This window comes from Coregonus lavaretus, assembly GCF_964263955.1.
Source record: "Coregonus lavaretus genome assembly, chromosome: 4".
Taxonomy (NCBI): domain Eukaryota; kingdom Metazoa; phylum Chordata; class Actinopteri; order Salmoniformes; family Salmonidae; genus Coregonus; species Coregonus lavaretus.
Genome location: NC_139991.1, coordinates 61,845,152 through 61,869,566, shown reverse-complemented (window position 1 = coordinate 61,869,566; position 24,415 = coordinate 61,845,152).

Below are 24,415 nucleotides of genomic sequence, written 5' to 3'. Positions count from 1 at the left end.
ATGAACCGGATGTTAAGCTACAGGACTGTTAAGCTAGCACAGACTGGAATATGTTCCAGGATTCATCCAACGTCATTGAGGAGTTTACCACATCAGTCACCAGCTTCATTAATAAGTGCATCGACAACGTCATTCACACAGTGACCGTACGTACATATCCCAACTAGAAGCCATGGATTACAGGCAACATCCGCACTGAGCTAAAGGCTAGAGCTGCCGCTTTCAAGGAGCAGGACACTAATCCGGACGCTTATAAGAAATCCCACTAAGACCTCTGACATCAAACAGGCAAAGCGTCAATACAGGACTAAGATCGAATCGTACTACGCCAGCTCTGATGCTCGTCGGATGTGGCAGGGCTTGCAAACTATCACAGATTTCATTTTTATTTAACCTTTATTTTGACAGGGAAAACATATTGAGACCTAGTGTGCCTTGTATAATACATTATAAAAATACACATTATACACAATATATATATATATCTTCAAATAAAACATCACAAATCACCCAGAAAAACAATTACATTCCTCCACAAGTAAGTCCCCAATCAATACTTTAAATGACCCGAATTACACCAGAACATCAAGATGAAATGTATTATGAATTTTGTTCCAGCAATACGGTGCATTAAAACTAAAAGCAGATTTACCTACCTCGGTGGAGACCCTAGGAAGCTCAAGAGTTAACCAATCTTATGAATGGGTTAGGCAACTCAGTTGTCTATACTTCAACAGCAAAGTTAGATAAGACGGAAATGTATGAAGTAGGGCCTTGTAAACACAAAGGGAGTAATGTAGAGATCTACGGGTCTTTAGCGAAGTCCAGCCAACCTTTTGATACAAGATAAAGTGATGAATATCAAATCTGTCGCCTGTAACAAAACGAAGGGCACTATGGTAGATGGCATTCAAAGGTAGTAGCAGCTGCACTTTGATAAATAATATCACCATATTCAAGAACAGATAAAAAGGTTGACTGAATAATCTGCTTCCTATTGCTTAGAGAAATGCATTATCTGTTTCTGTAGAAAAAAAACAACTTTAAATATTAGCTTCTTAACCACCTCATCTATATGTTTTTTAAACGTCAAATACATGTCAATCCAAATGCCTAAGTTTGTATATGCAGAAACACGTTCGATTGGAGAACCATCTAATGAGTGAACATGTAATTCATCTGAAACATTCTTACAAGGGTATTAAGCACAAGTTTTAAATCAGCAAGGGATTCCTGCATAGCTATAAAATCTGACTGTAGTTTGACACAGCCAGATCAAAAGTCTGGGCAATAGCATACGTAATAGTATCATCTGCATATAAATTAAGTTTACAATTAACCAACGGTGTTTGTATAAATAGTGAAGAGAACAGGTCCCAAAGTCGACCCCTGTAGTACACCTTTATGCACTTCAAGAAATTCAGACTTAACCCCATCAATCACGATGGCCTGAGTTCAGTCACTAAGATAAACTATGATGCTACAAGCTTGGCACACCTGTATTTGGGAAGTTTCTCCCATTCTTCTCTGTAGATCCTCTCAAGCTCTGTCAGGTTGGATGGGCAGCGTCGCTGCACAACTATTTTCAGGTCTCTCCAGAGATGGTAGATCGGTTCAAGTCCGGGCTCTGGCTGGGCCACTCAAGGACATTCAGAGACGTCCCGAAGACACTCCTGCATTGTCTTGGCTGTGTGCTTAGGGCCGTTGTCCTGTTGGAAGGTGAACCTTCGCCCCAGACTGAGGTCCTGAGTGCTCTGGAGCAGGTTTTCATCAAGGCTCTCTCTGTACTTCGCTCCGTTTATATTTCCCTCGATCCTGACTAGTCTCCGAGTCTCTGCCGCTGAAAAACATCCCCACCACCATGCGCCACCGTAGGGATGGTGCCAGGTTTCCTCCAGACGTGACGTTTGGCATTCAGGTCAAAGAGTTAAATCTTTGTTTCATCAGTCCAGAGAATCTTGTTTCTCATGGTCTGAGAGTCTTTTAGGTGCCTTTTGGCAAACTCCAAGCGGGCTGCCATGTGCCTAAGGAGTGGCTTCCGTCTGGCCACTCTACCATTAAGGCCTGATTGGTGGAGTGCTGCAGATATGGTTGTCCTTCTGGAAGGTTCTCCCATCTCCACAGAGGAACTCTGGAGCTCTGTCAGAGTGACCATCGGGTTCTTGGTCAGCTCCCTGTCCAAGGCCCTTCTCCCCCGATTGCTCAGTTTGGCCGGGCGGCCAGCTCTAGGAAGAGTCTTGGTGGTTCCAAACTTCTTCCATTTAAGAATGATGGAGGCCACTGTGTTCTTGGGGACCTTCAATGCTGCAGAAATGTTTTGGTACCCTTACCCAGATCTGTGCCTCGACACAATCCTGTCTCGGTGCTCTACAGACAATTCCTTCGACCTCATGGTTTGGTGTTTGCTCTGACATGCACTGTCAACTGTGGGACCTTATATAGACAGATGTGTGCCTTTCCAAATCATGTCCACACTCAATAACTGGTTGTGCCACCTTTAGCTGCAATGACTCCAACCAAATGCTTCCTGTAGTTGTTGATCAGTCTCTCACGTCACTGTGGAGGAATTTTGGCCCACTTTTCCATGCAGAACTGCTTTAACTCAGTGACGTGTGGGTTTTCAAGCATGAACTGCTCGTTTCAAGTCCTGCCACAACATCTCAATTGGGATTAGGTCTGGACTTTGACTAGGCCATTCCAAAACTTCAAATGTGTTGCTTTTTAGCAATTTTCATGTAGACTTGATTGTGTGTTTTGGATCATTGTCTTGCTGCATGACCCAGCTGTGCTTCAGCTTCAGCTCACAGACGGATAGTCTGACATTCTCCTGTAGAATTCTCTGATACAGAGCAGAATTCATGGTTCCTTCTATTAAGGCAAGTCATCCAGGTCCTGAGGCAGCAAAGCATCCCCAAACCATCACACCACCACCACCATGCTTGACCTTTGGTATGGTGTTCTTACTGTGGAATTCAGAGTTTGGTTTTCACCATGTCGTCCAAAAAGTTATACTTTAGAATCATCTGTCCATACAACGTTCTTCCAAGAGTCTTGATGATCATCCAGGTGATTTTTGGCAAACTTGAGTCAACTTTTTGGACGAGATTGGTCCCATTATGCCTGGCGAAAACCAAACTCTTGAACACCATCATCGGCAGGGACTGGGAAACTGGTCAGAATTGAAGGAATGATGGATGGCGCTAAATACAGGGAAAGTGTACTGTATCCAGCATGTTTCTCTTTCCCTATGTATGATTACATCAGCTGCTATCTATTGTCTCTGTTTTATAATAGTGTGACGCATTACCTCACCACACACTGTGCTTCATACAAATACACAGACAATAGCACACACAGACATTGACACAGCCACAAACGCTAACATGAATGGATCCATTGGGACCCTGGTGTTTCAGTTGAAGCTGCTTGAAGCTGAGAGCTTTCTTGGCAGGGGGGGAATCCATTGTTTCTATGAGAGGAGGGAATGAGAGCATGCCTCTCCCTGTAATGTCCTGGTCAGTATGTCTGGAGGGTAGTGTGTGTTCCTAGTAAGGCCCTGCTCCACTCCGGATGGCCAGAGGAAGCATGCTGTCTGACTCCAGGCTCATAGAGGCTAATGAGAGTCAACCTCAGAGGAGACACACCTAACTATGACGGCTTTGAAGTGATTTGTGGAGCACCTATGTCATTCTTATGTAGCTCTATAAAGCCTTGATAAGTTGTTTTCTGTTTGAAAACGACTTATTTCAGTAAAGCTACACTGGAAGAGGAGTAACTCCAATGAATGTATGTTTATGAGTTGACTGTATATTCAGAGTGCACATTTAGGCACGGAATGGATTCTCAAACCACCCAATCTCTTACAGAGTTGTCAGTTTAATGAAAACGGGAGAATGGGAGAGCAGGTGTGATCAGCACTGATGTGGCGGTACTGTAGGTATAGGTAGCTAGCAAAATAGACTTTTCAAAATGCTCTGTCAGTCAGTTGGGGCAGGTTGGTGGGGTTGCCATGGGAATGGAGCATTGAGAAAATTGTCCATTGTGGCAAACCAAGGAAGGAGAGAGAGGGGAAAGAGGAGTGAAATGGGGAGAAAGGTAGCTGTCACTCCTTAGGCTGGCAGTGACAATAGGGGTCAGCTACAGACACATGAGAGAGAGAGAGACTGTATACACATGTAGAAACACACACACAACTGTTTAACCACCATCTCTGTGATTCAAGCAGCTTATCTGTCTCTCAGGGATCCATACTGTTTCTCAGGCGGGGTCTATGATGTCCCTATGATCACTCTATCCTCTCCTCCATCCAGCCTCTTATCTTCCCCTCAGACCACATAGAGGGCCATTAACTAGACACCCAGAGACCCAGGCTGAGCAGTGTTACAAAAGCCCAGCCAGCTGACTGCCATCTGTGCATCATCATCCTCCAGGTCCCCTGAGACCCACACTGCCTGGTGTTGTGAGACTCTGTCCTATTAACTAACTGTTAGGAGGGATGGAGGGAAGGATAGGGAGATGGAGGGAGGGAGGGCGTAAGGGGGGGGGGGGGGGAGGGTGTTTTTATTGGGCTATGGAGGAGGAGGAAGAGAATAAGAAGATGGGGGAGAAGTAGAGGAAGTATGAGAGAGAGGGGGATGAAGGGGGAAAGGATGAGGAAGAGGAGAAGGGCTTGTACAGGCCAGATAGTTTAACCTCATTGAGATAATACACAGAGTGGGCAATATAACCACACCTCTCATAGACAACAATATAACCACACCTCTCATAGACAACAATATAACCACACCTCTCATAGACAACAATATAACCACACCTCTCATAGACAACAATATAACCACACCTGTCATAGACAACACATCTGCTGTGTGTTCCATCTAACTGACCTTACAGATAACACACACACCTCTATCTGATGCCAAACACACACAAGCCTGCACACGCACCACACACACACATTGATAAATATTATTTTTAAGTGTCTTAAAGTGCCTGATATGCTGCTGCCATGGCAACAAGGGAATTAATTGTCCCTAAATTAACAGATCATTGAGGATGTGTGAATGTTTGATTGATTAGCTCACACAGGGGCAACTTCAACTTGCATTTCTAGTAGCTATTGCACCTCCTGCACCTCCTGCTTGTCCCATTCCCTAATGGTACACAGGTGTGTGTGTGTGTGTGTGTGTGCTTGTGTGTGTGTGTGTGTGTGTCTGTCTGTCTGTCTGTCTGTCTGTCTGTCTGTCTGTCTGTCTGTCTGTCTGTCTGTCTGTCTGTCTGTCTGTCTGTCTGTCTGTCTGTCTCTGTCTGTCTGTCTGTCTGTCTGTCTGTCTGTCTGTCTGTCTGTCTGTCTGTCTGTCTGTCTGTCTGTCTTGTCTGTCTTGTCTGTCTTGTCTGTCTTGTCTGTCTTGTCTGTCTTGTCTGTCTTGTCTGTCTTGTGTGTGTGTGTGTGTGTGTAGGATTCACATCTGGCCCCTGCATATGTTCACTATGTGAGAGGAAACCACTGTAATATACTGTACTCTATATACACACACTCCCCATTATGTGATGGACGAATTAGTGTGTAAGATCCTAATGCATGCTGCTACGTCGAGTACATGTAAACAAGGCTCCTCATCATGTCCTGAAACCAAGTTTTACAAGTTTTACTTGCAAACTTTGTGCCGGGTGAAACATCATCAACAATAAAAACAAGGCTGCTAACTCCATGTTGAATTTTTTACATTTACATTTTAGTCATTTAGCAGACGCTCTTATCCAGAGGGACTTACATTACTGAGTACCTACATCTTCCTACTTGTCCCCCGTGTGAATCAAACCCACAACCCTGGCTTTACAAGTGCCATGCTCTACCAACTGAGCCACTCATGTTACTCTGTGTACTAATACAGCCGACAGCCCTGTTACACAGCAGACTGATTCACTGTAGCAAGGCTTTGGTTGACAAGCTAACAGACAGACAGACAGACAGACAGGGAAGTCTCAATACCCTGAATGCTCTTCTCAATGTCTTCCTTTCCCTCAAGGCTTGAGGTATCAGTGAGGGGTGATTTAAGGGATACCTGTGTGTGTTGTGTGTTCTATCAAAGCATGTGTCAACTGTCAAAACAAGCATTGCTAGTTTCAGGTCTCTACCAATTGACATACAAAAGCAGTTGTTGTGTGCATCAAGCATTCGAACGGTTATTACAGAGAACACGGTCATTTGGTGGGCCATTTACCGTCATCCAAAACTCCATACAGTAAATGCATGCTTGTGTGTGTTTGTTGAACTGTGAAACATTAAAGTTGTGTGTTGTGTGTATTAGAGAGAGAGAGTCACTGTGGAGAATGACAACAACCCCAGTGATGTCATCCAAACTGACACAGATCAACACTGGCCTGCCGGAGTGAGAGGTCAGGGATCAGGACCAGGTCAGGGGGTATCAGGGGGTCACTGTGTGGGGTGGGGGGAGGTTGTCATGCTGGTGTGACTTCTGTCACCGTGTATCTAACATGTCTGTGTGTGTGTGTGTGTGTGTGTGTGTGTGTGTGTGTGTGTGTGTGTGTGTGTGTGTGTGTGTGTGTGTGTGTGTGTGTGTGTGTGTGTGTGTGTGTGTGTGTGTGTGTGTGTGTGTGTGTGTGTGTGTGTGTGCGTGCATGCGTGCGTGCGTGTGTGTGTGTGAGTGAGTATCAGAGTTTGCCTAGCTATAAAGCTGATCTCCTCCATAGCCTACTGCATGTTGTACGGCACACCGTCAGCACAATTGTGACTGAATCAACATGTACAGTACAGGATGTTTCCATTGATGGCCAGTCAGGCCCAGTAGGATATGTGTTCTCCATCTATCAGACCTTGTCTTCTCTTTATTCAATGACTCTGTGTACTAATACAGCAGACAGCCCAGTTACACAGGAGACAGAATCATTTACTGTAGCAAGGCTTTGGTTGACAAGCTGACAGACAGACAGACAGACAGACAGACAGACAGACAGACAGACAGACAGACAAGTCTGAATACCCTGAACGCTCTTCTCAATGTCTTCCTTTCCCTCAAGGCTTGAGGAATAAGTGAGGGGTGATTTAAGGGATACCTGTGTGTGTTGCGTATTTCTATCAAGGCATGTGTCAACTGTCAAAACAAGCATTGCTAGTTTCAGGTCCCTACCATTTACATTTTACATTTTAGTCATTTAGCAGACGCTCTTATCCAGAGCGACTTACAGTTAGTGAGTGCATACATTTTTCATTCCATTTGACATACAATCAGAGTTGTTGCATGCATCCAGCACTAATTGTTCCAGTGTCCAATAGAAATAGTGAAAGGTGTTATGTTAGTTAACTACATGGCAGCCCATTGTAAATATCAGTCCAGTTCTTTACTGCACCATAGTCTGAAGTCTATCTCTGTATAGACATCCATACTGGCATGTCTCACATTCCTGTAGTGGACATGTCCAGATCTGTAGCACATGGTACCTAATGTCTCTGCGCGGTAACAATCAATGTCTGTGAAAACAGGAATCACATTAAATCCCTCTGTAGTGAACACAGAACAGTGGTGGCTGGTGGGAGGCGCTATAGGAGGAATGGTTCATTGTAATGGCTGGAATAGAATGCATGGAACGGAGTCAAACATGTGGTTTTCATATGTTTGACGTGTTTAGCAGATGTTATTGCGGGTGTAGCGAAATGCTTGTGTTTCTAGCTCCGACAGTGCAGTAATATCTAACAAGTAATATCTAACAATTTCACAACATATACCCAATACACACACATCTAAGTAAAGCAATGAAATTAAGAATATATAAATAAATATATGGACGAGCAATGTCAGAGCTGCATAGACTAAGATACAGTAGAATAGTATAGAATACAGTATATACATATGAGATGAGTAATGCAAGATCTGTAAACATTATTAAAGTGACTAGTGTAATGTTTATTCAAGTGGCCAGTGATTTCTAATCAATGTATATAGGCAGCAGCCTCTAAAGTGCTAGTGAAGGCTATTTAACAGGCTGATGGCCTTGAGATAGAAGATGTTTTTCAGTCTCTCGGTCCCAGCTTTAATGCACCTGTACTGACCTTGCCTTCTGGATGATAGTGGGGTGATTGTTGTCCTTGATTATCTTTTTGGCCTTCCTGTGACATCGGGTGCTGTAGGTGTCCTGGAGGGCTGGTACAAGTCCATTTACTCCATACCAGCCATTACAATGAGCCTGTCCTGCTATATCTCCTCCCACCAGCCTCCACAGACATAGAACACACACATTGATAGAGAAGTATCAGATACAGATTAGATCTATTTAGAGACATCAGAAAACCAGGAGTGGAGCTGGAAAAGAAATGGTAACAACCTATTACTAATTGTACAAATGTGCCTTTACCTGATATCCTTCTCTCTCTCTCTCTTTCTCTCTCTTGCTCTCTCGCTCTTGCTCTCTCTCTCTCTCTCTCTCTCTCTCTCTCTCTCTCTCTCTCTCTCTCTCTCTCTCTCTCTCTCTCTCTCTCTCTCTCTCTCTCTCTCTATCTCTCTCTCTCCTGCTCTCTATCTCTCTATCTATCTCTTCCTTCTCTCAGCAGAATCGCCCCCTGAGAGAACGGGCCGCAGACGGAGTATGCCCGGTAGCGCCCCGGACAAGACCATACCACCCATGGAACCTGCCGCTGCCACGCCCTTCAGAGTCACTGTGAGGACTGACCTACTGGACTGTGTGTGTGTGCGTGCGTGCGTGGGGCTGGGTGATATATCGTATATATAACGATATGTTCATACAGTGCTAAATAAATGAAATGTTCTACATATAGGACTGCTTCACTGTTTTGTCCTAGTTTATGAGTATAAAATAATCAGAATGGTGAAAGCCCAGTAAAACTACTTCATGTGTTGCCATCCTAGGGTCATGCACTACTCATGAAACATGTATAGAACTTTCATTATTCAGAAACATAAAACACCGTCAAATAACCCCATACCGCCCAGGCCTACGTGTGCAGCAAGCATGTGACAAATAGAGAGACAGAAAGAGAAAACAGAGGAGAGTCTATCAGACAGAGAGAAAGGTAGGGAGAGTACAGTAGCCTATACGATGTTAGATCAGTGTGAATAACAGTCTGGTCTGGTCTCCAGATGGCCCTATGCCAGTCTGAAACTCATTGACCTTCTACATAAGACCCATTCTGAAGGCACTCTTTGATGTACAGGATATGTGCAGTTACTGACGTTTCAGTCCTTTGTGGAACAGATCTGTGGTAAAATAGGCCTAATTTCCTTTTCTCTTTACATGGGTTCTCTTGGGTGACTCACAGTATAACACTGTTGGATACTGCACACACACACACACACACACACAACACTAACACACACACAGACAGACACACACAGACACACACACACACACACACACACACACACACACTAACACACACACACACTGTGCTTCTGTCTGTCAATCATAATTCATCTCTAAATGAACACTGAGTCAGTTCTCACCATGTTTTATTCAATAAATAATAACAGCTAATTAATAAACTGCAGAAATCCACTGAGTCATCAATTAGTAGTTTATTACTTATTAGCAGAGCACATCCCCATCAATAAGAGATTGGAGAGTGGAGTAAAGATGAGAGTGGAGAGGAGGATCTCTGGGTAAACTGTAAACTGTCATCAGAATACATTCAGGATGTATATTCATGGCTGAACCAATGGAAATGCTTCACTATCCACTGCAGAACTATTTGATTGGTTCATACGGAGAATCATTCTATAGACTGAGAACATACTGTAGAGCAGCTCCACTCATGTTTGTTACTAAGGACTCGAACTTCATCAAACTGTAGCTGATGTAGTTTACTCTCTCTCTCATTCTCCCTCCATCTCTCTCTCAATGCCAAACCCCTCCACTTCACACCATGTGTCCACAGAATACTAGTACTGCCTGTTGACTGTACCTATAAAGATCATTTCTGTGTCTGACACTAGCTGTGTGTACTAGAAGCCATATTAAAACACATTAATGCCAACGGAGCGTCGCTCGGTTGCTGGACCTCCCACAGAGTGAGACTGAAGTGTGTTTTATGAACTAAGCTACTTTTTACACCAGGTTTTATGAGCAAATAAAGCAACTGCAGATTGGCTTGTTGAGTGTATGAACAGAGAATAGTGGTCTGGTTGTACATGTAGAGGAAGTGTTGTGTGGCAAGGGATTACGCATGCTGTGGCTAAACACATATGCTGTGTGTGTGTGTGTGTGTGTGTGAGAGAGAGAGAGAGAGAGAGAGCAGGAAAGAGCCAAAGGAGAAAAAGATAGTTAGAGTGCGACACAGAGGAGTCAGACAGACAGAGAGTAGACTCAATATTGATTGAACGTCAGTTAAGCTGCTCTCTGCACTCTCAAGAGAGGAGAGGAAAGGAGAGAACGAGAGAAGAAGAGGCAAGGAGAGGAGAGGAGTAAAATTGATCAGATTAAGTCATTGTGTCTCGCCATAAAGTCACGTGACCACTTATCTCTCTCCTGAGGCTTTATGGGTAAGTTCATTACGTTTCTGTATGGATATGATATAATAGTGGTAGAGGGTACCTGACCCCTTAGGCACAGATCTAGGATCAGTTTACCAAACTCAAACCATCACTTAAGCCATAAGTAAGAAAATCTCAAACCTGACATAGAATTAGAGCAACTTTATACCCCTTCAATATGGCCGCCATAGATTGAACGTCTGTATAACTGCAGACTGTGCCATCTGATTGTCAATACACTGCCCTCTTTTGGCAAGTAAGAGTTCTGCCCACTTTTCCCCACTGCATTTACTTTGATGCAATGTAGTGTGTGTGTCTGTGTGCGTGCGTGTGTGTGTGTGCGTGCGTGTGTGTGTGTGTGTGTGTGTTTGTGTGTTGGTGTGTGTGTGCGTGTGTGACCACTGTCTCCCATTCCATGTACAAGATGCTGCAATTGGCGAGGACATTCTCACCTTTACTGTTAAGGCAAGGCTGCCAATTCTACCCACAAAATACAACCTAGCACTGCGGTACCCTGCAAACTATGATCCATTATGTGTTTTACACCCAGAGATAAATGTAATGGAGTCTCTTGCGCATGTAGTTAATGGTTGCCGTTCATACGAAGACCTGTACAGATGAAGTCGGAAGTTTACATACACTTTAGCCAAATACATTTAAACTCAGTTTTTCACAATTCCTGACATTTAATCCTAGTAAAGATTCCCTGTCTTAGGTCAGTTAGGATCAACACTTTATTTTAAGAATGTGAAATGTCAGAATAATAGTAGAGAGAAGGATTTATTTCAGCTTTTATTTCTTTCATCACATTCCCAGTGGGTCAGAAGTTGACATACACTCAATTAGTATTTGGTAGCATTGCCTTTAAATTGTTTAACTTGGGTCAAATGTTTCGGGTAGCCTTCCACAAGATTCCCACAATAAGTTGGGTGAATTTTGGCCCATTCCTCCTGACAGAGCTGGTGTAACTGAGTCAGGTTTGTAGGCCTCCTTGCTCGCACACGCTTTTTCAGTTCTGCCCACAACTTTTCTATAGGATTGAGGTCAGGGCTTTGTGATGGCTACTCCAATACCTTGACTTTGTTGTCCTTAAATCATTTTGCCACAACTTTGGAAGTATGCTTGGGGTCATTGTCCATTCGGAAGACCCATTTGCGACCAAGCTTTAACTTCCTGACTGATGTCTTGAGATGTTGCTTCAATATATCCACATCATTTTCCTTCCTCATAATGCAATCTATTTTGTGAAGTGCACCAGTCCCTCCTGCAGCAAAGCACCCCCACAGCATGATCCTGCCACCCCCGTGCTTCACGGTTGGGATGGTGTTCTTCGGCTTGCAAGCAACACCCTTTTTCCTCCAAACATAACGATGGTCATTATGGCCAAACAGTTCTATTTTTGTTTCATCAGACCAGAGGACATTTCTCCAAAAAGTATGATCTTTGTCCCCATTTGCAGTTGCAAACTGTAGTCTGGCTTTTTTATGGCGGTTTTGGAGCAGTGGCTTCTTCCTTGCTGAGCGGCCTTTCAGGTTATGTCGCTATAGGACTCGTTTTACTGTGGATATAGATACATTTGTACCTGTTTCCTCCAGCATCTTCACAATGTCCTTTGCTGTTGTTCTGGGATTGATTTGCACTTTTCGCACAAAGTACGTTCATCTCTAGGAGACAGAACGCGTCTCCTTCCTGAGCGGTATACCAGGCTGCGTGGTCCCATGGTGTTTATACTTGCTTACTATTGTTTGTACAGATGAACGTGGTACCTTCAGGCGTTTGGAAATTGCACCCAAGGATGAACCAGACTTGTGGAGGTCTACATTTAGTTTTCTGAGGTCTTGGCTGATTTCTTTTGATTTTCCCATGTCAAGCAAAGAGGCACTGAGTTTGAAGGTAGGCCTTGAAATACATCCACAGGTACACCTCCAATTGGCTCAAATGATGTCAATTAGCCTATCAGAAGCTTCTAAAGCAAATACATCATTTTCTGGAATTTTCCAAGCTGTTTAAAGGTACAGTCAACTTTGTAAACTTCTGACCCACTGGAATTATGATACAGTGAATTATAAGTGAAATAATCTGTCTGTAAACAATTGAGTTTACAAAGTAGGTGTCCTAACCGACTTGCCAAAACTATAGTTTGTTAACAAGAAATGTATGGAGTGGTTGAAAAACGAGTTTTAATGACTCCAATCTAAGTGTATGTAAACTTCCGACTTCAACTGTATAGGCCATAACTGCCTTGTCGACCTGGTAGCTATTGAGATGAGACAGGTGGTCTCACCAACAGCACACATTCACAAACATTCTCTTGTCAGAGGAGCCTGGTTTGATGTTGATGATGATGTATATTGTTGTTGTGGGAGGAGGCCAGAGGGAGGTGCTAATTCTGGAAGTGGGCTGCTCATTCGACTGTTACATTGCAGGCTTTTGCAAACAGTCTCATCAAATAGCAGCCCCTCATACCACAACTACGCAGCCTGGGACACAGATGCAGGTTGGTTGATATTTGGCAGTTTGGGCCACACACATAATCTTACTGTACATGGCCTGCAGATTGCCTAGACCAAAGCAAGGCAGCTGGCTAGGTACTGCTCTGTTTCTGTGGTTATGGGCAGCCTAGCTGTGTGGAGGGAAAGGTGCTTTTTGTTCCTGTGTGTGTCCTTGTGTCAACGACCCTTGAAATTGTTGAGCCCTTTGTGATGTAATGTGATTTAAGTGGATTTAATAAAGTATTTAGTGTGTGTGTGTGTGTGTGTGTGTGTGTGTGTGTGTGTGTGTGTGTGTGTGTGTGTGTGTGTGTGTGTCAGTAACTAAGCATGCTGTGACGGGTGTCCCCTCTGTTCAAACAAAACCAAAGTGAAAAAACTGCTGGCACAGAGGGAGCAGGAGCACAGATGCAAAGACACACACACACACACACACGCATGAGTGGAGCACACAAACATACTACACTAACTTGGAATGAGTCTTCTCAGACATTCTGAAAATATTCAGACCCCTTCACTTCCACATTTTGTTACATTACAGCCTTATTCTGAAACAGATGTAAAAAAAAATTTCCCTCATCAATCTACACACAATACCCCATAATGACAAAGTCAAAAGAGGTTTTTTGAAATGTTTGCAAAAAATGTAAATATCACATTTACATAAGTATTCAGACCCTTTACTCAGTACTTTGTTGAAGCACCTCTGGCAGCGATTACAGCCTTGAGTCTTCTTGGATATGATGCTACAAGTTTGGCACACCTATATTTGGGGAGTTTCTCCCATTCTTTCCTGCAGATCCTCTCAAGCTCTGTCAGGTTGGTTGGGGAGCATCGCTGCACTGCTGTTTTCAGGTCTCTTCAGAGATGTTCGATCGGGTTCAAGTCCGTGCTCTGGCTGGACCACTCAAGGGCATTCATGGACTTGTCCCGAAGCCACTCCTTCATTGTCATGGCTGTGTGCTTAGGGTCGCTGTCCTTTTGGAAGGTGAACCTTCACCCAAGTCTGAGGTCCTGAGCACTCTGGAGCAGGCTTTCATCAAGGATCTCTCTGTACTTTGTTCCGTTCATCTTACCCTCGATCCTGACTAGTGTCCCAGTCCCTGCCGCTGAAAAACATCCCCACAGCATGATGCTGCCACCACCATGCTTCACCGTAGGGACGGTATTGGCCAGGTGATGAGCGGTGCCTGGTTTCCTCCAGACGTGACGCTTGGCATTCAGGCCAAATAGTTCAATGTTGGTTTCATCAGACCAGAGAATGTTGTTTCTCATGGTCTGAGAGTCCTTTAGGTGCCTTTTGGCAAACTCCAAGCGGGCTGTCATGTGCCTTTTCCTGAGGAGTGGCTTCCGTCTGGCCACTCTACCATAAAGGCCTGATTGGTGGAGTGCTGCAGAGATGGTTGTCCTTCTGGAAGGTTCTCCAATCTCCACAGAGGAACTCTGGAGCTCTGTCAGAGTGACCATTGGGTTCTTGGTCACCTCCCTGACCAATACCCTTCTCCCCCGATTGCTCAGTTTGGCTGGGTGGCCAGCTCTAGGAAGAGTCTTGGTGTTTCCAAACTTCTTCCATTTAAGAATTATGGAGGCCACTGTGTTCTTGGGGACCTTCTATGCTGCAGATATTTTTTGGTACCCTTTCCCAGATCTGTGCCCCAACATCTCGGAGCTCTATGGACAATTCCTTCGACATGGCTTGGTTTTTGCTCTGACATGCACTGTCAACTGTGGGACCTTATATAGACAGGTGTGTGCCTTTACAAATCATGTCCAATCAATTGAATTTACCACAGGTGGACTCCAATCAAGTTGTAGAAACATCTCAAGGATGATCAATGGAAACAGGATGCACCTGAGCTCAATTTCGAGTCTCATAGCAAAGGGACTGAATACTTATGTAAATAAGGTATTTAATTTTTTTATTTTTAATACATTTGAAAAATGTTCTAAAATCCTGTTTTTGCTTTGTCATTATGGGGTATTGTGTGTAGATTGATGTGACATTTTAAATTCTTTATCCATTTTTGAATAAGGCTGTAACGTAACAAAATGTGGAAAAAGTGAAGGGGTCTGAATAGTTTCAGAATGCACTGTATGTGTGAACAAATCCATATGGTTATATTATTGTGTATTCTAGTACCTTGCCATTGGTTACTATCTAGGTTTTGCTACTCTTGTGTACTGCAAGTCCTCACTGGGTTTTTTAGCTCTATTCTCTGCAATGTTGTTTATCACCTGGTGTGTGAGATTAGCCCGTTATAAATACAATATATTATTATTTATACTCATCAATATTAGTATGGCCTGAATTAAGCCGGACGGGGGTATATATAACCCATGGCTTCCACTCACCCCCCACTGTGCAGAGTGGATCGTACCATCGCACACACACACTTGACGGTGTGTTAACATGACTGTGTGTTATTGGCTTGTCACTGGCATGTTATCATAATGAGAACCACAGTCTAGGAGAACATGTGTCATAATAATTCATGGAAAGGCGTTGGTCAGTGAACGCCATATTATCCAATAATTTACTGTTAACGGTCACGTCCATGTTTTATGTCTTGTGCATAAATTTACTAGGTGTCTTGCATGAGAAACTGCTCTTTTGCTAAGAAGCTATTTTAGTTTATTTTTGTCTAAGGTACTTAATTTTTACCCAGAAATAATTTGATATTGAGATAAAAACGACTGCATTGGACCTTTAATGTGGATCTGGTCTGTGGGGTCAGAGAGAACCAGACAGTGCCAACCAGCACACACATCAATTATTATACAACACTTATGAACCATGGAGATGCTAGGAGGGAGGTGGTCCTTACTGCGCTCTCTATCACTCCTTCTCTCTTGTTCATTTCTCTCTCTATCACTCCTTCTCTCTTGTTCATTTCTCTCTCTATCACTCCTTCTCTCTTGTTCATTTCTCTCTCTATCACTCCTTCTCTCTTGTTCATTTCTCTCTCTATCACTCCTTATCTCTTGTTCATTTCTCTCTCTATCACTCCTTCTCTCTTGTTCATTTCTCTCTCTATCACTCCTCCTCTTGTTCATTTCTCTCTCTATCACTCATTTTTTTCTCTCTCCTTTCTCTCATTCTCTCTCTATCACTCCTTTCTTTTCGGCTCTGTCATAATGAACATGCCCCTGTCCTTCATCCATTCTCCTCTCTCTCTTCTTCTTCTTCTTCTTCTTCTTCTTCTTCTTCTTCTTCTTCTTCTTCTTCTTCTTCTTCTTCTTCTTCTTCTTCTTCTTCTTCTTCTTCTTCTTCTTCTTCTTCTTCTTCTTCTTCTTCTTCTTCTTCTTTCTTTTCCCCTCATTCTATCTCATTCTATCTCCATCCCCCTCTATTCGTGCTCCAGCTCCTCTTTATTGCCTTATTTTCTATCTCTCTCTCTTTGCTCATCCCTCTCTGTCCTACACTCTCTAATTTTCTTGATTTTCTGCCTTTTCTCAGCTCTACTTCTACCCTCTCTCTCCTCTTTCTTCGCACCTCTCCTCTCTCCTCTCTTCTGTGTGTGTGTGTGTGTGTGTGTGATATTGACAGGTGCAGCTAGATGGATGGTTCACCTGGGCAGTGTAGTGTCCATAGTTCCCAGGGGCTCAGATGTGAGATATATGCTGTTCTAATAGAGGTACAAGTCAGTTGTATTGAACAGAGTGGGAGAGTACAGTATAGGCTCCTGTTCTGTATGGTCTTAGCCCTCTCCTATAGTCCTCCACTGCTGTGTCTGTCTGGATGACAAGTGCACTGTGCAACACACACAAATCCAATATGAGTTTGAGAGAGGGAAGCGAGAGGAGGAATAGTGGTTGAAAAATAACCTGTCATCCAGACAGACACAGACAGACACAGAGAGAGAGAGAGAGAGAGAGAGAGAGAGAGAGAGAGAGAGAGAGAGAGAGAGAGAGAGAGAGAGTGAGAGAGAGAGTGAGAGAGAGAGAGAGAGAGAGAGAGAGAGAGAGTTTTGAGTTTTTATAAAAAACCTTTATTTTATACTCAAGTGTTAACATAAATAATGGCACACTGCCTTTTCAGAAATGAAAAAAAATGTAATTCCTAAATAAAATAAAATAAAAATACAAAAGAACATATACATTCAACTCATTTCATCAACAAAAAATAGTTTCCCCTCCTCCACAAAACAAACCGCTCTTTTGTAAGCCCACTTCTCCTCAAACAATGGGAGATCTTTTACAGCTGAGAAGAAATCAAAATCCACTTTTATTCTTGCTTTCACTAATCCTTTAAAAACACATCTTACATCCTGCCCATATCCCATTTCTATCTTATGTTTCCTACTCAGAAAAATTGACATCTTAGCTTGTCCCAAAATAAAATGTAACAGTTGACATTTTCTTTTCTGATGCTTACTATATTGAAACCCCAAAATAAAAACAATATTATTGAAAATCTCCCCTACAGCTTTAAACAAAGACTCCAGCATTTCAAATATAGGTTTTATCCTCTCACACTCCATAAAACAATGAAAAATTGTTTCTCTTATATTACAAAAAGGGCATCCATCTCCAACATCTGAGTTAATAACAGATACAAAAGCATTAACTGCAATGATGCCATGCAAAACCCTCCATTGCATATCCCCAGTACCCTTTTGTAACGGTGGCTTGTACAGTGCTCTCCATGCTGGCTTTACCTTGTCATCAATGCCCAATTTTACCCTCCATGGAGTGTCTTTTCTATTTTTCAATTTATCTTTATTCAAAACCTTGACACACCCCCTGTATAAGTCTTTCCCATTCACCTCATCCAAACCCACCTCTTCCAACCCTCTCAAATCCAGTAATTTTGCCTTTCTTTCTGACTCTGGGATATTGGGTGTAATCCCTAGTCTTGGAAATTAGACGTTTTCATCTTGTACATTCTTCTTGTGACTATTAAGCATACCCCACTCTTCTGCTGACAGAGCCTTCCTGCAGCTTCCCAGCAGTTGTCCGACCATCCTTTCCGACCTCACCCCCAAATGTTCAGCCACCCTTCTTCCATCCATTAAGGCGGTCCCAGCCATGGCCATTAACTGTTTTAAGGTGATGATTTTGCCCTTCACCAGAATCTTGGAGAAATATGGAACAGCTGCAGTTGTACAATCCAGTCTTGCCCCATACACCAGAGGTTCCTCCAACAGCCAATGCGCTGACTCCGCTGACGTTCGTCTGGACACCTTCATAATGCTCCACACCCTAAGAAGGCCTCTGTAAAACGGAGGTACTCCCTCCCTAGAAATCTGGCTACTATCAACCAAAAATAAAGCTTTCTTTAAACCTAATCCCCCAACCTGCTGTAATACAAGACCTGCCACCCCTCTCCAAACCACATTTTCCGGTCCATAAAGCAACCTTTGAATAAACTGAAACCGGAAAGCAGCAGCCCTACTAGCAAGATGTACAAGACCTTGTCCCCCCTCCTCTTTTGACAAATACAAAACACTTTGTGGAACCCAGTGATATTTATCCCAAAAAAAATCCACAATAATTGCCTGTATCTTAGCCAGAAGGCCAGATGGTGGCTCTAAAACTGACAACCGATGCCACAGTGCAGAGGCAATCACATTGTTAACTATAATAGTGTGCCCCCTATATGACATACGCGATAACAACCAACGCCATCTCCTCATCCTCCCTTCCACCATTTCAACCACCCCAATCCAATTTTTTTCCATTGTCCCCTCATCTCCTAGGTACACTCCAAGATACTTAAAACCTCCCTTACACCATTCCAGCCCCCCTGGCAAAGCCATGATCCCTCCATACCATTCTCCAATCTGTAAAGCACAACTTTTTTCCCAATTTACCTTTGCAGAGGATATTCCCCTAAAACGGTCAACCATTAAACTCAAACTATCCACCTCCGCTTGATTTTTCACTGAAACAACTACATCATCAGCATAGGCTGAGAGACGAATAGGAGGAATATCCTCTGAAAGGTACACCCCTTCAATGCGACTTCTAATGCTATTTAGTAGTGGCTCTATAGCAATGGCATATAACATTCCCGACAAAGAACATCCCTGCCTAATACCTCTACACACTTTAAAAGGAGCACTCAAACCACCGTTAACTTTCAATACACTTTCAATGTCACCATATATCACCTTTATCATGGCAATAAAACCAGAGCTGAACCCAAACGCCTCAAAAGTGTGCCATAAGTATTGATGTTCAACTCGGTCAAATGCCTTTTCCTGATCAATTGAAATTAGACCAGCATCCAACCCAATAGCCCTAGAGACGTCCAAAAAATCACAAATCAGAGAAATATTATCCCCTATCTGCCTGCCAGGAACACAGTAGGACTGGTCCGTATGTATGATTTGCCCCATCACCTCCCTCAGCCTGTTGGACAAAGCCTTGGACAGGATCTTATAATCAGTGCACAATAGAGCCACCGGCCTCCAGTTCTTCACCTCCCTAGGGTCACCCTTTTTGGGCAGTAGGGTGAGGACAGCCCTTCTGCAGCTTATTGGTAGTAACCCTCCGGTTAAACTATCATTAACTACTGCTAGCCAATCCTCTCCCAACATAGCCCAAAAAGACTTTAAAAAGTCAACGGGAAGCCCATCAATGCCTGGTGCCCTTCCAATTTCCATGCCTTTTAATGCAGTGTATAGCTCCTGCAAAGACAATGGTTGCTCTAGCTCAACCTGAGCTTCTGCAGCCACCTGTGGGAGCCCATCAAGGAACTGCTGTGTCACTGTTTTATCCTCTTTGTACTCACACTTGTAGAGCTCAGCATAGAACTCTACTGCCCTCTTTCTAATTTCACTAGGGCTAGTGAGCTCCTGTCCAATAGCTGATTTGAGACAATGAATAATTTTTCTTTGTCCATTCTTTTTCTCTAAACCAAAGAAAAATTTGGATGAGGCAGCCATTTCAGAGATTCCCTGAAACTTACTTCTCACCAATGCCCCCTGTGCTCTGATACCCAGCAGGTCTGCCAATGTAGCTTTTTTCCTCTTGAGGGCCTGAGTATGGCCTCGATCTCCTGTGGTCTCAACCAACGTCATGAGTTCCACTATTTCAGTCTCTAGGGCTTTCATTGATTTGGTGATATCCCTGGTGACATTCCTCGTGTATTGATTACATAATTGTTGAATCTGGATTTTCCCTATATCCCACCACTGTTGAAGGGATACAAAACTGGCCTTGAGAGACCTCCACCTCTCCCAGAAAAAACTAAAACATTTCCTGAAGTGAGCATCACTCAATAAAGTTATATTAAAATGCCAATATGCGCTTTTGGGTTTTACATCGTTAATGAACACCACCTCTGTTATTAAACAATGATCAGAAAATCCCACTGGGGTTATCACACTTGATTTACAGACCTGAGATTGATGCTCAAAACAATAAAACCTATCTAACCTGGCCATAGAGATGGTGTTCTCTCTCACATGCGCCCAGGTGTACTGTCTCGTGCCTCCATGTTGACTCCGCCAAATATCACACAGTTCATGTGTTACAATGAGGCGTTATAAAAAAGTCCTTGAGGCTATATGAGGTTCTTTGTGATTTCTATCTAAATCACTGACTGTGCAGTTAAAATCCCCAGCAATAAATAAATAATCTTCATTATTACATTTCTCAATGGTATTTGATAATGTCTCTAAAAAACATACCCTCTCAACTGCCACCACTGGGGCATATACATTTATCAGACACATAGTGATGTTTTCATACCTTGCTCTAACTTTTAATAACCTCCCCTCAACTACCTCTTCAACCTCATATGACAAAGGCAAAAACCCTTTTGAGAACAAGATGGCCACACCCCCACTTTTTGAGTTTTTATGACTACACACCACTGTCCCCCCCCACTCCTGTTGCCACATAACTTCATTTTCCAAATTACTATGCGTTTCTTGTAGAAAATGTATGTCACTTCCCTTTCCCCTAATTAACTCATACACTATGGCTCTTTTTTTAACGTCTCTTGCCCCATTTACGTTTAAAGAAGAAATCTTAAAACTGCTCATGGATGAAACAAAAATACAGAGGAAGACACAGAAACCACATCTCTTTACAGAGTTAAGGCTGCGACTGAACTCTTTCATTTTCTTTAGAATTTACATCACTTATCACTCTCGTGACCACTTTCTTGAGTCTAGCAATTTCAGGGCTTGTCAAACCTCCCCCTGTTATTTTTGACATCAGAAACTTTGCTGATTCAATAAACAATTCACTTTCAGGGAAAAAATCTGTTACATTATAATCCTGCATATATTTCTTCCCTTTTGTCAACTTCAGAAATTGACGTACTTTCTCAATCCCATACATCCCTTCCACCCCATTTATCTCACTATTTTGTTGTGACGCATCAGATGACTCACTCTCGCTATCCTCCCCAGAAGAAAACTCCACCATCTCTACAACCTGTTTATCTTCAACTGATTTATCAATCTCTACCTTTCTCTTGGAATTAGACCCTTCACCACCCCTTACATTCTTCCTCTTACTCCTCGGTACTTTGAAAACAGCTGCTTCCTTTTCCATTATTTCAATCTCCTCCTGACCTCCACTTTCATTTTCCAGCACCACCTCAGCAACGGCAGTCGCAATCTCACCGACTTTTTCCCCTCCTTCTTTGTTCTGATCTACCACCATTGCCCCCGTATCCACACTGCCTTCCTCTCCTACATTTCCTACCACATCTGCCCACCTCCTCCCTTCCCCAGCACCCGCACCCTTAGCATGTTCATCCCTTCGCGGTGGTGCATTACCTGCACCAGCACTAGAGCTGCTACCAGAATCTGCGCGCTCATTCTCGGGACAATTACGCACCAAATGCCCCTCTCTTCCACAGCCAAAGCATTTCATTGATTCAGTAGAAGCGTAGAAGACATAATCAAATCCATCAATCTTAAAACTGAATGCCAAATTCAGTTAATCAATGTCCTTTTTTAAAATCATATGCACTTGTCTCCTATGAGACACGACATGTTTCAGCAACGGAGATTTGCATCCAAAAAGAACCTTCTTTATTGTTGATACAATTTGACCATGACGAGATAACTCTCGCTCCAACACTTCATCTCTAACAAATGGTGGCACGTTAGAAAGTATAACTTTCTTCGCCGGATTCATAAGCGGAAATACCGGCGTCTGCGTCTCCCGCAACACAACACCACTCTCAACTATCTTATTCACCTTTTCAATGGAATCTAAAAATATCACTACAGCGCTATTCATCCTTGAGGCTGATTTGATGCTATCATACCCAATAATAGCACCCACTGCCAAGCTACATTCTTCCACTGAACACCCGGCCGCAGCAGGAATCTTAACTCCATGTCGCCGACTAAGTTTTTCAAACTCCAAACTTCCGCGAGTGGCCATTGCAACCAGCCTCACCCGCTGGTTGTGCCCTTGCGAAAAACAACCTCACCAATCCCACCACCCCTATACGTGCTTAGTGATAGTTAGACAAGATAACCTTAAAACAACTAAACTAATCAATATAAATATATACACACCAAAACCCAATAGAGTGAAAAAAAATCCAGTCGCTCTCACACTCACTCCTGCTTCACGACTCACTCCCAGCATGCACTCCGACGAGAGAGAGAGAGAGAGAGAGAGAGAAAGAGAGAGAGAGAGAGAGAGAGAGAGAGAGAGAGAGAGAGAGAGAGAGAGAGAGAGAGAGAGAGAGGCTAGTGCAGTCCTACATTCTCACAGGGGAAAGCAGATCGCCTTGTGGCCTAGAATTACTTTAGAAGGTTATAGTGTGTGTTTAACATTATACAACCAACCTGTAGCCAACCATCCCTCCAACCAGTGTTCACTATGTGAGAGGAAACCTCTCTCCCTCTCTCTCTCTCCTTTTTGTGAATATTCTGATTGGCCGGTGAAACTAAATTAAGATGCCAACGTCATTACTGCCAGGCGGTAACTATTCAAGGTGAATGGTCTGACTCACTACCCTATTTAGGATTACTCCATTCCTTACGCTGCACACACACACATACACACACACACACACACACGTTTGTTTTACTATCCTTGTGGGGACCAAACAATTGATTCCCATTGAAAATCCTATTTTCCCTAACCCCTAAACCTAACCCTAACCCATAATCCTAACCATAACCCCAAACCCCTCAACCTAACCCTAACTCTTAACCCTAGACCTAAACCCTAACCCTAATTGTAACCCTAACCCTAACCCCTAAGCCTAAAATAGCCTTTTAACTTGTGGAGACTGGCGAAATGTCAGAATCTTCCTTGTTTTACTATCCTTGTGCGGACTTACAAACACACACACTCAGCTCACACACACACAGCACACACACACTCAGCACACACACACCAAGGTTTGCTAGTCAGCCAAACCCAGACGCTCAGTTGCATGACATATTTATATGGCTAATCCTCAGCCGGTAAGTCATGGCATGGATGGGAGGAAAGGAGAGGGGGTGAGGAGGAGGGGGTGAGGAGATGGGGTGAGGAGGAGGGGGTGAGGAGGAGGGGGTGAGGAGCAAGGAGTGAGGAGGAGGGAGTGAGGAGGGACAGGAGAGAGAGAGGATGAAGAGAGTGATAGGAGGAGGAAGGGGAAAAGGAGAGGAGAGGAGGAGAGCAGCGGGCCAGTCTAGACCTCCCAACCATCAGGACTGATGGAGCTCTATTCATTTAGCTAATGGGATTTGAAGAGGCTGGCTGAGCGTGCTAGAGAGATAACGCTGACTATGTAGCTCTGCACCTGAGTGAATGTTTTGGTTACCTCATCTTACATCACTGATAAACATCAAAAGACTGCTGTAGCACAACCAAAATGTTTTGTTGTCATATTGTCATATCATATCTGGTACTGTGTTAGTAGCATTGTGCATCTCAAGTAGCATGTAATATGTTCTTGTGACTGGATGAGTGACAGCGGGGAGTCTTCTTTGTTCAGATGATGACAGGTTAGAATCATCACAATAATGCTGTGATCAGCTGGCCAGACCTACTCAAATTATTATTGTCCTATTGTTGCTCCATCTGAACAGCACAATGCCACTCATAGACCCATTCATAGACTCATAGACACGACACACTCACACACACACACACACACACACACACACACACACACACACACAAACAAACAAACAACACCCCTTCCCCCTCTTCTCTCCTCCTGCCCCTTCTCCTCTTCCTCCTTCCTCCCCTTCTCCTCTCCTCCTCCCTCCCCGTCTCTCTTCCTCCTATCTCCTCTTCCTCCTCTTCCTCCTCCCTCCCCTTCTCCTCTCCTCTCCTCCCTCCTCTTCCTCCTCCTCCTCCTCCCTCCCCTTCTCCTCTTCCTCCTCCCTCCCCTTCTCCTCTCCTCTCCTCCCTCCCCTTCTCTCTCCTCTCCTCCCTCCTCTTCTCTCCTCCCTCCCTTCTCCTCTTCCTCCTCCTTCACCTTCTCCTCTCCTCCCTCCCCTTCTC